Below are 16,116 nucleotides of genomic sequence, written 5' to 3'. Positions count from 1 at the left end.
TTACATTTTTAGTCAATATATTGCTATGGCTGAATGTAAGTAACTATGTGAACATGAATCTGAAATGACTTAACTGATACTTTGTCAAAGTCCTGAGGTAGCTTCTGTCTGAATACCTTTGAGTATTTTAATACGTTTAATACGTTTCTTTGATTTTTTTAAAAACAATATTAGAATGCTTTAAACCTCTTTATTTATGGGAGTAAATTAATTTCATCTAATAAAGTAGAACTTGGAGTAATCAAATAAAGGTTTATATAGATTCTTTTGTTATCAGGCCTGATTTGGTGGCATAGATTAAAGATGATGCCATGTTGTAAATAAATGAAAAGTTTGTTTAGCTGTGTTTAGCTGTAAAAGATGACGGTAGTACAGTGAAATGTTAGGTTTGGCTGTTCTGGAGAGAACAGATACATACATACATACATCCATACATACGTATATATGTGTGTGTGTATATATATATATATATATAATGATATTAAGGTGTTGTGGGTCTGGAGTTGCTTAGAGATTCACCATGACCATGAATAAGTTTTAATAAGAAAAGGCTTTTTATTTAGATACAGCATCCAAACCTGGCACCATGTTTATATACCTGAGAGCACTCCCAAGATACAGCCCCTAACCATATCAGTCCAGGGCTTACAAAGGCAAAACCTTGAAGTTACAATTTTGGGTCTTATGACTGTCTTTTTGAGCAAAGTAAGCAGATTTGATTACAAAAGCAGAAATAAGTCTTATGACCTATTATTTTGTAAGAACAGCAGATTTTACAAGATCAGTCAATTTAAGAACTGTCTTCAACATCTGGGGAAAAGGGAAGTGGGTTAACAGGGTACAGCCTGTACAAGCTAGGGGCTTACATGTTAGAGGCATTTTTTTTTCTTTTTGGTCTCAAGCATAGTAATGTTACTCATCACAAAGGAGCAGCTGTTGAAGTGAGATGGTCCTTTAAAAGCACACACATTTAGGGTGTGCAGAAGTTGAAGGGCAGCTTTCAGGAGGTCAGTTCACCCAGCCACATGGATCACACTTGTGGGCAGGCTTGGTGCAAGTGCCATTAAGCGACACCATTACTCTAAGCTGGCTCTTAATAAAGAAAGCATCAGAAGTGTGGAGGTAGGAAAGGGTTGGGAATCAGAAGAGGGACTTAGACATTGTGCATAGTAAGCTGTTCCAATTAGAGACTTAGGTTGTTGAGAACTTTGAAGATAATCTTGAGGGGTGGAGCTGGTATTTTGCTAATTCTCTAGTAAGTCTGAGGGGTGGTGATGTGTTTGTGGGGTTAATGCTTATGTAGATCACATTAGATTTGCCGCTTTCACTGATGATTAGGAAAGAAGTCTGGTGAAAAGAAACAGTTCTCCTCCCCTTCCCTTGACCCTTCCCCTGTTCCTCTTCTCCCTCCTTCTGTCAGGTCTCAGAGTTTCACTGTGCAGCTCAGGCTGGCACAGCAGTTGAAATCCTGCTTCAGCCTTCTGAGGTTGGGATTAGAAATCCCTGTTCCAGCATTTCCCCTTTTCTTTTTCTTGACAGGCTCATTCTTACCACAAGGGAGGTAGCTGAAATTAGCCATTCAGTAGTTAGTATGTTTCAGACCTCTCCATTTGTTACTTCCTTTGGGAAGAAACGGGGGTATCGTTTTAAGGATCTGCTGTCTACTTAAGGACAGAAACTTGGGAGAGAGAACTTTTTTCACAGAATGAATGTGTATTATGTTGCATGTATTTGGAGATGGAAAGAGTAGTATTAAAGGAGTTAAAAGGCCAGTTGAGAGCTCTTACTGGGTTTCCATTCCTTGGTTTTACAGCTTGAATACTACAGTTCTAGTATAGCACCTTGTTCATTTCTACATGGGGTTATAATTGTGTGGTAGTACACTACACACACACACACACACACACACACACACACACACACACACACACACTTCCTCAACTCTTTTTTTTTTTCCCCCAAGACAGGGAATTTCTCTGTGTAGTTTTGGTGCCTGTCCTGGATCTCGCTCTACAGACCAGGCTGGCCTTGAATTCACAAGATCCTCCTGGCTCTGCCTCCAGAGTGCTGGGATTAAGGCATGTGCCACCGTGGCCCAGCCTTTCTCAACTCTTGAATGATTACAAGCTAATGATTTAGTGAGTGGATATTTTTATTTCATTTCATTTCTTAAAACAAGTGAACTTTATTGCTGCTATGATAGGTCTGCTATATTACTAAAAATACATTAGAGGTTTTTGTTTATCTGTTGCCTTTTCTGTATTAAATGTGAATATTTACTAATGACTCAGCTTATACATCATTGTAAGAATGAGTAATAATATACTTTGAAGGTAGAAATAGTATCTTTTAGCTTCTAAATGTGATTTGGTGAAAATAAACACATTCTTTTTCTGGGGCCCAAACACCTATTGAAACATTTTTCATTCTTTCTCACGTGGTTAACGGGGTGGGGGTGTAAGTTCACCTTTTCCTCTTCTCCTTCAGCAGTTCCAAAAAATTCTTTTACTTTTTGGGACATTGCTTTGACTCACATGGCTATTTGAAACATAATTTATGGCTGATGAGATGGCTTGTTGGTTAAAGGTGCTTATCACCAAGCCTAAAAACCTGAGTCTGAGTCCTAGGACTCACATGGTACAAGGAGAGAACCGACTTCCACAAGCTGTCCTCTGGCCTCCACATATTCATGCACACATTCACACACACACACACACACACACACACACACACACAATCAATAAATATGATTAATATATAATTGGGACCAGATAGAATTCAGCCAAATGGCATATATTTGATAATTAATATGATAGGGAAAATATTTAAAAATTGTATTTTAAATTCATGAGTTAAAAATAAATCACTCATTCAGTATTCTTGATCTTAGATTTGCGTCATGGATTGTGCTTTTAGTGCAAAAGCAGTCACAGGTAGAGTTTACTACTTCTCAAACAGAAGAGTTGATTTCCAGATTTATTTTTTAGGGAAACATGGAGTTTACTTTTCAGATAAAGCACTTGAAAACAGTACTGAGGAAAAAAGTACTGAGGAAAAAATTTCAGAGTTCCAGAATCCTGGGTTTTGCGATTCAAGAGTCAACTGAGCTCTCTGACATCAACATGTATGAGGAAGACAGTTGAATGACTGGTATTGTTGAATATTGGGAACCAGTGCAGAAATCTGTGTGCTTTGTGATGTATGGGGTTCTTTGTATTACCAGTTTAGTTAGCCTAGACTGAAGGAAGATTTTTTTGTTGTTTGTTTTTGTTTTTTTAATTTTTATTTTTTAAATTACACTCATGATATTCATTAATTACACTCATGAAATTAATCACATTTGTGGTATTCATAGATTACATTCACAGTATTCATTCAAATATATATATGTGTGTGTATATATATATATATATATATATATATATATATATATTTAAATGCTGAATGTCATTTATTGAACAAGGGAGAAGGTCTTAGATACAGGCTTACAGCACAATGGGAGAACCCTGGAGGGCAGAAGTTTGCTACTGATGTTTTACAATCTTGCATCTAAGCTGTTAACACCCATTATTCAGGATACACAGACAAGGAACTTCCCTTAAGCATTCAGGAGGGTGGAACTTGGCAGGGAATTAGCATAGGGAGGGATATCAAGGTCAAGGTCCACAAGCAAGGCAACAGTTACCCAAAACGGGGGCCAGGGACCTACAGGTCCCCCTTTTATTTAAAAATGAGCTTCTGACTTGGGTTGCATGGGACGTCAGCAGGTCATCTTGCCTGTCATGGAGATGCCTGCCCAGGCCACACAGGCGCTCTGTCTTAGGTTGGTGAGCGCCCCCCAGGCATTACCTGTCTCTGAATACTCATTATACAGGCTCAATCGTGTGTGAGCTGCAGTGTTAACTGCTGCCAAAGATCTCAAAGTGGCACTGGGCTTGCAATCTGTGTGTTCGACACAGACAAGACCAACAGAGGTCCTATCTCACCCATAGCCAATAAGCTAAAGGCAACTGAGCCATTCCCTTCCTTAATGAGCCGTACTGGACGTTGGAGTCCTTGTAAGATAGTATCCCAAAAGCAACTGGAAATTGAGTTTATAAATTTATAATTTTCAAAGCCAATCGAGATGTATATAACTACTGAATTAAATTTATCATGCCCAATAGAATGCAAGATTAACTGTGGTAGCTACTTTTGCTGCCAGGGTCTCCACTGTGCTAGCTGTAGTAAGCAATTATGAAATGGTAGTCCCAGAAACAGTAGCAGCGGTGGCTGCCATTGCTATAACAGCAACAATGGCAGCAGCAATGTCAGATTCTCTTCTGGAGTGTGTGGACATCCACTGGCATGGATACAACTCCAGTAACCGAACCACCAAGGCTCATTTTTCTTGATCCCAGCATGACTTTAGCTGGCAGCTCTGGGTCTCTATTAGTCTTAATACTTACTGGTAGTGTAGAATTTAGGCCAAGGAATAAGAAAATGTGTGTCTTATGAAAATTGTTCCAGAAGCAGTGTTGTCTTTTATATTGGGTAGAGGACGTTCCTGTACCACCCCTGTTTAAGTTCCTCTTTCTGATTCCCACAATGCTATACTGACCTTCATGATGCTGAGAACCTGGTTCAGTCCCATAGTAATTCTAAGATTTTTTTTTTTTGCTTGATTCATTAAATATTTCTTGCAAGTTAAATGCTAGTGGTTCAGCTTGAATTCATCCTGTGTGTGGCCAGCGAACTTGTGACCCCAATGGTACAGTTTTAAAGATATATTTTCTAATATTCATTGTTGTGTGTAATATTAATAACACTAAAAGCTCACTTAGAAATACCTTCGTAAACACTGGGGAGGTGGAGGTAGGAGGATCAAGAATTAGAGGAACGCCTGGACTGTATAGCAAGTTTAAGGCCAAATCTGAGCTACATATAGTAAGACTATGTCATAAAACATCTAAAGCTAGGGATGGAAAAAAGAGTGAATTAATGTATATGAATGATAGGGAAATTAATTATCAGATTATGTTTAAAATGTATGTTGCACTGGTATATCAAGATGATTAAACTAGTCCCTGGCTCATTCAGGTGTTTGATAAATGTGCTTTGAATGGCTGAACTTTGTAAATTAAAAATGTTCTTGTAATGTATTCTCTTTATACCTTATGTATTCTCTCAGTTTTCCTTGTTAAAAATGGAAAGCATTTTTAAGGTAATGTAAATTTTAGCATTGTCTCTTGTGCATTAGTGATTATAGCCTGGGACTGGACAGATGGCTCAGTGGTAAAGGTGCTTGCCGTAGCACCTAGCAACCTGAACCACGCAGTAGAGGGAGATAGGGACTTGAGTTAGTTGTCCTCTTCCACACATGCAGGATTGCGCGTTTGCACCTCACCTCTAAACACATGCGCACAGATAGATACAAGTTTAAAAACTAGAAAAAATACAGAATAACTTTTATTTATGAATGTCTATGTAAAAATTAAAAATTTTTAGCCTTTACTTTAAGAAATGTTAACCAGGTACTGTTTTATTAGATTATGCCAGCCAGAGTTTGTTCTGTTTCTTTCTCAGCCTTGCCATTTTCTGGTGTATTGACTCAGCTTTGCCATGTACTAGCATGTTAACTTCAGGTTTGTTATGTCCTACCGTGTTTCTCAGTTTTGTCATTTATTAACGTGTTACTTCAGGTTTTGTTATTTATTAGTGTGTTACTTTAGCTTTGCTATTTACTACCGCATTATCTCAGGCTTTGGACCTCAGTTTCTTCATCTGTAAAATGAGTTTTTTCCATCAGTCATGCCCCCCCCTCCCCCCCATCGTGTGTGTGTGTGTGTGTGTGTGTGTGTGTGTGTGTGTGTGTGTGTACATGTACTGGAGATTGAACTCAGAACCTTGTCTACAATGAGTATAAGTTCCTTTCAACTGTGACATCAAGTTTCAAAAGAGACATTTTAGAAAAGCTGGGCATGATGGCTTACGCCTATAATCCTGACACTTGGGAGGCTGAGGCAGGTGGATTATCATGATTCGAGGCTAGCTCAGGTTACGTGAGTGAGTTTCAGGCCAGCCCGGACTACAGAGTGAATCTCTATCTTACTACAAAGGTAGACATTTGATGACAGTAGTCTGAATATTGGAACTTTTTATTTCACATGTATATATTCAAGTCAACAATTTAGGTATGCTCTACTTAGAATTGTGGGGTTCTGCCCTTTTTTAAGTCCAAGTGATTGTTTATTTATATATGTATTTTGGAATTTATTCATTCTTTCACAATTTCATATCAGTACATATCAAACTTTTATTATATCTTCCCTACCCATGTTATTTATCCTCTGTGTCCCCTACTCCTCCCCTCAAGTTCTTCTTTACTATTTTCCTCCTTAAGCTCAGGTCTGCTCAGGTCTCACTGTGTAGCTCAGGCTGGTCTTGAGAGCCTCAGAATAGTTGAGAAGGCTTTGGGCTGTTATGCCAAGTTAGAATTGTTTCTACAGAACAGACTCTTAAAATATTGATTCAACTGTTTTTACTGTATATCTTAGATTGGGCCTTGCTTTTTCAGAGCTACTTTGCCTTTAAAACCTACTTAAGTCCCCCTCCCTACAGTTTCACTTGATATAGACTGAAAGACTTTAAAATGTAAAAGGAGTTTTTTTTTTTTTTTTGCAGAATGGAAAATGTAGTCAAGGGATTTGTATTTATGCTTTCTGTTTTCTATTTTTTAATTAAATTATTATTTATTTGGAAGTGGGCTAACATTTTATTAGCATATATGCATTATAAACATAATGAGTTTATTATGATATTCTTATACATGTGTAACATTTTTAAATTCTCCTTATTGCCTATAAAACAACCCTTGTTCCCCCCTAACTGCCACACACCACCACACACACACACACACACACACACACACACACACACACACACACACACAATATCACCTAAAAATTAAGAGTAGTACAGCTGGGAGGTGGTGGCACATACCTTTAATCCCAGCACTCGGGAGGCAGAGCCAGGCAGATCTCTGTGAGTTCGAGGTCAGCCTGGTCTACAGAGCGAGATCCAGGACAGGCAACAAAACTACACAGAGAAACCCTATCTCGGCGGGGGGGGGGAAGTAGTACATTAGAAAAATTATTACTCTTCTTGGGAAATTCTATTATCAGTTGTGCTTGATCATCTTCTGGGATATGAATCCAGGCCCTTGGAGGGGTAGTGAGTGTGTATATATGAATGTTCTCAAATACTAGAATAGAGCATTTTTCCTGAAAATGTCATATCCCTCATCCAGTTTTTCCTTATATAAATTGATGTCCATAATTTTGCTTCAAATTAATGAATTTTAATTGTCTTGTTGTTTGTTTGTCTTAGCTATGTAACTCTGGCTGGCCTGGAACTCACTGTGAAGACCAGGCTGGTCTCCAGCCTAGAGTTCTACTTGCCTTTGCCTCCTGAGTGAAGTGTTTGATTCTTTTTGTTCCACTGATTTGGTTTTTGGAGACAGGGTTTCTCTGTGTAGCTTTGCACCTTTCCTGGAACTTGCTTTGGAGACCAGGCTGGCCTTGAACTCACAGAGATCCGCCTGCCTCTGCCTCCCTAGTGCTGGGATTAAAGGCGTGCGCCACCACTGCCCGGCTTGTTCCACATATTTTAAGCACCCTTTCATTAAGGGAATATTGAAAGGGAGTATTTGTGATGCTAAGTGACTTTTTTATATAGCATAATATTTTCCAGACCATTGTTTTCTAGTGAAAGCTTTCTTTGTAGTATGATCTTTTTGTTTGCTTTTTTTTTTTTTTCTGCCAATTTGTCAGATTGAAACTGGGGCCCCTGGAGTGCTAGGTAAGCCCTGTACTCCAAGCTACATTCCTGACTCATAGCTTATGCTTTAAAATTGCATTCTTAGTATAAAGAAAGACATTTTGTGATGGTAAAGAATAAGATACTTAGTTTGGTGGTGGTGTTCATTTCTGTTCTTTGACTCTTTGGGGGACCTTAAAGTATCTAGGTTAGTTCAACTTTGCAGTGCTTATAATCCTATGTCTCTTAGCAGCTGTTGTTTGCTTGTTAACATTAAAAAAATTCAAAATCAACACAGTATTATACAGGATCCAGACTTCTGTGTGTTTCCCATCTTATGTGGCTTTTTTCTTTTATATTACTTTTATTCTCTCTTTAAAGACTTTATTTTATACTATTATTTCTTTCTATGACTGTCTATACCCATATTCTTTCTTTCTTAAACCTTTGCACATTATAATACACACTGGAATCTGTTTAGAGGTTTTTTGTTCCATCTGGACCTCTTTTACTATGTATCTCTTGTCCTCTTTTTGACTGTGAGCAAACCTTTAAACTGCTAACCTACACCTAGATCCTCTGCCTGGCTCTCTTGGCTGGCTCTGCCCACTTCTTGGGTCATGAAAGCCAAGCCTAAAGCTCACAGCCTGGTCCGAGGTTTGTGACTGACAACTGCATTGAATCTTCCTAGAGCTCTAAAATGCTTGCACTGTGGCAGGCATTTTTACTTAATTTTTTGTTCCTGCTTAACATACTAGCTGCTCAAGGGCTCACCAGCAGGCAGAAATGCTTAAAGGAGCCATATCTTTTTAAGTTTTCTCAGGCACTGCGGAAATTCCAGCACTATGTTGGTGTGCCAAAATGTTGGGGTTTACTCTTTTGGGGGACCCCCCACCCAGCTCCCAAATAAATCATACATAGAGTCTTATTGTTAATTATAAATGTCCGGCCTTAGCTTGGCTTGTTTCTAGCCAACTTTTCTTAAATTGTCCTATCAGTCTTTTGCCTCTGGCCTTTTTCCTTTTCTTACTTCTGTGTATCTTACTTTCACTCTTACTCCCTGGCTGGGTGGTTGGGTGGCTGGCCTTTAGCATCCTCTTCCTTTCTCTCTCATTCTTTTTCTCTCCTCCCAAATTTCTCCTTCTATATATTCTCTTGCCTGCCAGCCTTGCCTATCTCTCTCTTGCCTTGCTATTGACTGTTCAGATCTTTATCAGACCATCAAGTGTTTTAGACAGGCACAGCAACACAGCTTCACAGAATTATGCAAATGCAAAAAAAACAACAAACAACAACAAAAAAACTAACACACCTTAAAATAATATTCCCTAATAGTTTGGTTTGTTTGAGACAGGGTCTTATTCTGTGGTTCAGGCTAGTCTTAAACTTCAGGATCCTGCTGGGAATACAGGGTCTCATAGTGTAGCACACATTGTCCTCTTAATTTGTAGCCATCCTCCTGCCTCAATCTCCTATTATGCCTAGTTCTGTATTTAATTTTGGAGTTGGGAGTTCCTGTAGTATATATGATAAATTCAAACCCTAAACCTTTGTGAGGGCACTCTGGCTACACAGTATTCGGTGAAGTTTTCATTTACCACATTTTTAGTGGGTTAAGCCAAGACAGAAGGACTTTGCTTTCTCGGTGGGTTGGCAAATTGTTCTGTTGAGTTGTTCCTAGAGTGCTTTGTGCAGAAATCTTAACACAGGCTTGTTGTGTTCCAGGGTTTGTCTTCTTTCTCTGTTTGCCACTAACATAGAAGCCCTTTAGTTTCTGAGACCTGAAAACCTTCTAGGGTTGCTGTTCACTCAGTCTTGCAAGTTCTGCCTTTTTATTCTGTCATGCTTGGTCTCTGCAGATCACCCCTTTCTTGATACTCTAGCTCTGTGCTGAAAGAAGTGTTTATATATTTTATTTTGTATATCTCTATAAATCAAGTAAAACATTGTAGTTTTAGGTGTTTTGTAAAAGGGGGTTTTCCTGGTTAACTGGTTTCCAAATTACTAGAACCAGAAATTCTGACTTTTATGTTTTGTATATTGAAAGGCAGCTGTGCTCACCACTATACCACCAACACACCGTCCATATATTGCCTATTAAGGTAGCTGGACTTGATGCATTCTTATGAACAGTGAAACATGCAAAGCTTGAGTGTGCAGTTTGTTTTCAACAAATGAAAGATGGATGTTCCTACAGTATCATAACATATTACTATATATTTTAAGATTCTTACTAATGTGTATGTTAATGACTTTTATAGGTAGGTTAAATAAGTAACTTAAGGGTCATAAAATGAATTGTAACTTAGCATGGATATGGTTCACTTGGGTTTTATAGCTCAATTTTGATGTTACCTTTTTGTGTAATTATATCTTGTAAAGGGCAAATATTCTCTCATCAGTTTAGATTTATTGCAACCAAAAATTTCTGAATATTTTCATTTTGGAAAGCTGGATTCAGATTGAATGTATATACCAAAATAAGGATTTATGAAGATTTTGAAAATTAGTATTTTTCCTTACCTAAGCATAGAAAATATATGCTTATAATTCAATAAAAATTTATATAAAGTAGCTTGTGTCTAATTTGTAGTTTGAGATATTTTTACTTTCTTGGCATAACAGTTTTTGATGTCTTAAAAACTCAATATGAGCCAGGCAGTGGTGGCATATGCCTTTAATCCCAGCACTTGGGAAGCAGAGGCAGATGGATCTCTGTGAGTTCAAGGCCAGCCTCGACTACAGAGCGAGTTCCAGGACAGCCAGGGGTACACAGAGAAACCCTGTCTAGAAAAACCAAAATAAAATTCAGTATGTATTAACTTTAATTCCCTCTCTGTTGAAATGAAGCCTGTCTTCTGTCCTTTACTCCACTTAACATTTTTTTTTTTTTTTCAGAAAGTATTACAAATGAATATCAGGCCAGACAGAGCAATGAAATTGTATTCATAGGGACACTAATCAACAGCTTATGACAACCTAGCATTAGTTTTTGTGAGTTTTGATAGCTTGCAGATGTGCATACTGTTACAAAATAAGGCTGTAACCACACATTCTTAATTCTTTAATATCAGTTAAATATGCTTATACTCTTATTCAAAGCTACAGTAGAAGCCATTGAGGCCAAAATAAAGAGGCAAGTAGGCTACATAACTCAAGAGTTAATAATTGCTGATGAAAAGAGATTTCTCCTCTATGAGACTGTGGCCAGGTTTTTGAGAATTCATGGGAGATAATTTATCAAAACCTACTGAGTGCTTCCCTAATCTTACTTTTGAATTATGTTGATAAAAACCTACAGAATATAATCCTAACTAGTTGAATTTAGCAACTTTATTAGACTTCTAGGTATCCATAGCTCCCTAAGAGAGGTTCACTGCATTAAAAAACAAAAAACAAAAAACAACCAAACCTACTCTTTAATCTGTGCCCACCAATTAGTTTTCACTTCTGAGTTTAAAATAAGATGATGAGTGTCAGTCAAGGTAAGTTCTAGATGGCTGGGGGAGAGTAGCATTTGATCTTGAGATTGTTCTGTCCTCCTGAGAATTTATCCTGCACACTAAGGTCTTGTAGCCTTCTGATGCTCTCCATTCCAGAAGCCCATCTCTAAATGAAAGTTAACATATTTCCTTCCTCACACTGCCTTAAAAAATTTTATTTACCCTTTTAAAAAAAGATTTATTTTTATCAGTGTTATGCTTACATCTATACATGTGCACCATGTGCGTGTCTGGTGCCAGTGAAATTCAGAAGAGGGCTTCCAGGTTCCTAGAACTGGAATTTGTGAGCCATCATGTGGGCGGTTGTTGGGAACAGAACCTAGGTCTCCTGCAAGAGCTGTAAGTGCTCTTACTGTTTAGTTTAGTATAGGAAGAGCATACCTTTTACACATCATTTCATTAATCTCAGAGCCTTTACCTTGGAATTAAAACACATTGAACAGAGTTAAGATGGGAATAGAAAAATGTATTATTGTCAGTACTTTGAGTATTTCATTTAAGAAAATGGTTCTCAACCTGTGGGTTGTGATTCATAACAGTAGCAAAATATAGTTATGAAGTAGAAACAAAAATGATTTTATGGTTGGGGGTCACCACAACATAAGGAACTGTATTAAAGGGTCTCAGCGTTAAGAAGGTTGAGAACCACTGATTAAGAATTACTGTAGAATTTGTCATATCTCAGGGACAAAAGGGTGGAGGGTTGGGGGAGGCGGAAAATCTTAGGCTTAGGTTTGTTGTATATTAACCATATTGCTGGATGTTTCCAGCATGAGAGAGATTTGTGCTGATGTAAACATGACCACAGACTGGCTTTAATATATTGTATTTATAATTTTGTTAAATATAAATACAAAGTTCTTTCCTCTATTATTCTTAAAAAAAAAAGCGTTCTAGAATGTCTACATAATTAGCATATGTACCTGCTTTTTAATTAAACGTGTTTTGTGGCAGGACTTACCTGGTCACTCACAGGCTGTTCTCTGAGGAACTGATAAAAAGGCTTGTGATGTGAAAATTCAAGGTACCCCCATCCTGGGAAAGCGAGGGCTTGATTGAAATAGACACTTCTGAAAAAATCTTACGAGTGTCTTTTCATTATTTTTCTTCGCTGTTGGCATGTGAAATTACCAAATTGTCTGCGAGGATAATTTTAAATACTTTATTTGATGTTGGACTCTCGTGTAATTTTGGGTTCATAAAGTAGTATCACATATGGAGATTTAATTGATGTTTTTCTGAATTGATCGGTGAGCAATTTGCCAATTGCTTTATAGGTATCTGGAAATATTCCTTAGTGTTTTCTAGAGTTGTATATAAATTTTTTCATATTATGTACTGATTGTGCAGTTTCTGATGTTTTATTCTGTGATGTTAATGATTCTTTACTCAGGTGGAGTTTGAGATTTTCCTGAGCCCAGTGGCTCAAGGACCACACTTTGAGTAACATAGTTTAGAGAGGGATAGCAGATGTTTTCTGTAAAGGTGCAAATAGTAAATAACGTAAGGTTTGGCAGGCCACATGCGGTTCTTGTTACAATGCTTTTCTTTTTTCTTTCTGGAGTTTGTTTTTCAACTCTTAAAATAGGTAGAGATCATTTTATCTTATGGAGCCATGCAAAAACATGGTGTGGTCAGATTGCTGGTAATTGCTTGTCTCAGAGGTGTATGCATTTAAGTCATCCTAGAAACAAAAATTCTGAAATCAATGCTTATGACTTTTCAGCATTTTAGATGATCATGTGACTCATGTGACTTTTTTTTTTTTGACCTAACTTATCGATAAGGTGAATCATTGTTGGTGGTTTGAAAGCTATTTTTTTTGCAGATTTTAAAAAATTTAATGGAGACATAATTTATACACAGTAAAATTCACCCTTTAGTTCCACCATTATAAACAGCTGCATACAATTATATTCTGTCAAAGGTAAAGCCACACATTATTGTTGTCAGAGCAGATTTTAATCAGTAATATATTGCAGTGGGAAAAAGATAAGCACAAACTGAATGTACAAGGATGTCCATTCTACAAGGAAACAAAGGGAGGAAGAAGAGGAAAGGGGAAGAAGCACAGATTGGGAAAAATTACCTCTATTTGTTAGTATAATTATGTATTAAAACTTCTGCTGCTCATGCAGAGAATCAGAATTCCCAGCACACTTGTTGGGTGATTCACAATTAACTGTTAACTCCAGTTGCAAGAGATCTGATGTCTTTTCCTGGACTCCTTGAACACTTGTACCCACATGTACACACACACAAACAGACACATAAATAAACACTAACCTTAAAGAACACCGAAAGTGGTCACTAGAACTAATCAGTGAGTTGAGCAAGATCAGAGATTGTAAAATGGTATGCAAAGCTGGTGAGACTGAGTAAAAGCACCTGCTGCACAGATCTGGTTACCAGACTCTGACACCTGGAACTCATGTAAGGCTGGAAGGAGAGAACCAGCTCCACAAGTTGTCCTGTGACCTACACTGTGCACTTGAGCTGTGGCACATGTGCACCCATCCCTCATGCACGCACACGTCCAGTAGCAAGGAACAATTGGAAATTAAAATGTTAAACAATATAATTTACAATAAAACATGGAATGCTCAAGTGTAAAAGTAACTATGAAACATGCAAATCTCTGCTGGAAACTGCAAGGGAGGAGCTTAAGAAGTCAACAAAGACCTAAATAAACTAAGAGATATACTGTAATGGTGGACTGGAAGATGTAGTAATTGATATGCTAATTCTCCCATGCTGATTAACATTTTCAGTCTTAAACAGACACTCAGCATAATTAGGAAATTGGCAAGCTAGTTTAATACTGATTAAGAAAATCAGATTAAGTTGACAATACTACTTGATTATGACACTGTTAGAAACAATAGTTTCATTGTTGCGCAAAGGAGCATATGAACAAAGCAGACGTAGCTCAGCAAGGCAGTTTTTGCAAAAAGGAGTTTTAAACCAGACTAGAGAGAGATAGTTCTGGAGAGAAAGTTCACTTGACTTTTATTCTAACTCAGGTGGTGACTCCATTGGTTGGAGTCATAACCTTGTAGATGATGAAGTATAATGATAGGTCATTAGGGTTAGTTTAATACTATGCTCATTTAGCTGGATAATCATTGTAGGTCTTCTTCTAGGGTCTGTGATTTGTCTAGCCACAGGTTCTTGGCCTGATAATGGTGCTAGGTACGGATTTCATTTTGTGAGTGGCCATCAATCCTAGTAGAAAGTGGTTGATTATTCCATGACTTCTGTGTCACTGTTACCCCAGCCAGCATGTCTTGTTAGGCATAACAGGTTGTTCTTATAGTTTACAGGGTTTATACCTGCATAAGATTGATGATTTGGGGGGCTGGAGAGGTGGCTCAGTGGTTAAGAGCACTGACTGCTCTTCCAGAGGCCTGGGGTTCAATCTCCAGCACCCACATGGCAGCTGACAACTGTCTGTAACTCCAAGATCTGACACCATCACATAGACATACATGTAGGCAAAACACCAATATACATAAAATGAGAATAAATAAATTATTAAAAAAAAAGATTGATGATTTGTTTCTCCTCTGGTAGCATGCATAGTACCTTCTAACACTAGGAAAGCTAGCCAGTAGGGATGATGTTTCCAGGTGAGTACCAGCTTGATTTCTTCATGTTCTATGTTTGAGTATGCACTGTCCTAAGCAATAGGGTCTTATCATCAAGTCCTGGAGGGTAACCAGGAGCTGACAGTAGCCTATAATGTTTGAAGGTCTTTAGGGACCTCACTGGTTAATCATTCCAGAGGAAGTAACTCACTCCTGGGACTAGGCCTTTTCTTTGTTAGCCTTATGGTTTCTGGTAGGGGCATTGCTGCTCTGTTATAAGGTAACTCCATTTGTACTTATTTGATGTGTGTGTATAAATATATTTTAAGAACTTCTACAGTAGTAGGTTTCCATATGACCTTTAAAAGTTTTTAGTGTTATTTATCCTTCCCATTTTTCCTCTTCTACCCTACCCTTCTCTCCCTCACCACAATTTATCCTTTCCTGTTCCATAAGTCTCCTTTAAAATTTTATTTGCTTGGGGTTGTAGGTTTGGTATTAACACACTCATTTCAGTTGCTTTCTTGAGTAGTACAGTTTAGGTTGTTAGTGATTTGTAAGGATTGATTTCTTACAAAAATATTATTATTTATTTTTCTTTGTGTTGGGTGTTTTGCGTGCAAGTATGTTTGTGCAACATATGCTTGTCTGTTGCCTGGTTCCCACTGCCCTGGGACTGGAGCTACAAGAGTTGTGAGCCACCATGTGAATGCTGGGAATTGAACCCAGGTCTTCTGGAAGAGCAGCCAAGTGCTCTTAACTGGTAAGCCATCTCTCCAGGTCCAAGAATTAGTCTCTTGCTCTACTGGACTTATTAAGGAATAGACAAATTTCACAGTGATTAAAAACACTCATTTTTATGATCTTCTCCACACTTTTCCTGTAGCCAGAGGTGGTTAACTAGTGTCACAGCAGCACGGTGTCAGCCTGTGTAGTCAGTTGTGTGTGTTTTTGATGACTGCAGCAATGCCATTTGGCTGAAGATGAAAAACTTTTAAAAGAATATTTATCACGTTAATCTTATTAGTAAAGACAAACTACAGTATATTGGATGAATTAGCAAAATAAAATATATATAAAAATTAGGTACTAAAAGCCTTGAAAGGTTATTGGGGGAAATTTGAGATCCATTATTGGGGGATTTATTAAGGCAACTCACGTAGTTAAAAGGGAAGTTTATTTTGGGGTAATTTACAAGTAAAGGGGTTGGTTACAGGATTCAGGAGAAG

General features: G+C 37.8%; 1 protein-coding gene across 2 annotated transcripts in view; it reads left to right on the top strand.

The window, feature by feature from the left end:
• Positions 1-16,116, top strand: part of Lrp6 (LDL receptor related protein 6) — a 126,853-nt gene that overhangs the window by 26,591 nt on the left and 84,146 nt on the right. The gene's annotated exons all lie outside the window — the stretch shown is intronic.

Source organism: Peromyscus maniculatus, chromosome 3, assembly GCF_049852395.1.
Source record: "Peromyscus maniculatus bairdii isolate BWxNUB_F1_BW_parent chromosome 3, HU_Pman_BW_mat_3.1, whole genome shotgun sequence".
Lineage (NCBI taxonomy): Eukaryota > Metazoa > Chordata > Mammalia > Rodentia > Cricetidae > Peromyscus > Peromyscus maniculatus.
Note: the sequence above shows the minus strand (reverse complement) of the source record. Positions and strands in the feature narration are given on the sequence as shown.